Here is a 920-nt window from a genome sequence, read left to right on the forward strand (position 1 = left end):
TGCTTCTGTGTGAGATTTTGTCTGTATAGCTTTGCTTTCACCATTTATCCTAGGGTTCTGACCGACCCGTTTTTTTTTTTTTTTTTTTAATTTTTAAAAATTTTCTTCTTAATAATTATTTTTTATTAAAATAACTTTATTTTTTCCTACTCTTCCTTCCTTACTTCCTTTCTTCCTTTCTTCCTTCCTTTCTCCTTTTTTTCCCTTCCTTTCTTTCCTCCTTCCTTTCTTCCTTTCCTTCTTCCTTCCTTCTTTCCTTCCTACCTTTCTTCCTTCCTTCCTTCCTTCCTCCTTTCTTTCCTTTCTATTTTTTCTCCCTTTTGTTCTGAGCCATGTGGATTAATTATAATAACTTTATTTTTTCCTACCTTATTTTATCTTCTTTCTTTCTTCCTTTCTTCCTTCCTTTCCTTCTTCCTTCCTTACTTCCTTACTTCCTTTCTTCCTTTCTTCCTTCCTTTCTCCTTTTTTTCCCTTCCTTTCTTTCCTCCTTCCCTTCTTCCTTTCCTTCTTCCTTCCTTCTTTCCTTCCTACCTTTCTTCCTTCCTTCCTTCCTTCCTCCTTTCTTTCCTTTCTATTTTTTCTCCCTTTTGTTCTGAGCCATGTGGATTAAAGGCTCTTGGTGCTCCAGCCAGGTGTCAGGGCTGTGTCTCTGAGGTGGGAGAACCAACTTCAGGACACTGGTCCACAAGAGACCTCCAAGCTCCATGTAATATCAAAAGGCAAAAATCTCCAAGAGATCTCCATCTCAACACCAAGACCCAGCATCACTCAAGGACAAGCAAGCTACAGTGCTAGACACCCCATGCCCAAAAACTAACAAGACAGGACCACAGCCCCATCCATTAGCAGAGAGGCTGCCAAAAATCATAATAAGGCTACAGACACCCCAAAACACACCACCAGACGTGGACCTGCCC

The sequence above is a fragment of the Physeter macrocephalus genome, chromosome 2 (genome assembly GCF_002837175.3).
Source record: "Physeter macrocephalus isolate SW-GA chromosome 2, ASM283717v5, whole genome shotgun sequence".
NCBI lineage: Eukaryota > Metazoa > Chordata > Mammalia > Artiodactyla > Physeteridae > Physeter > Physeter macrocephalus.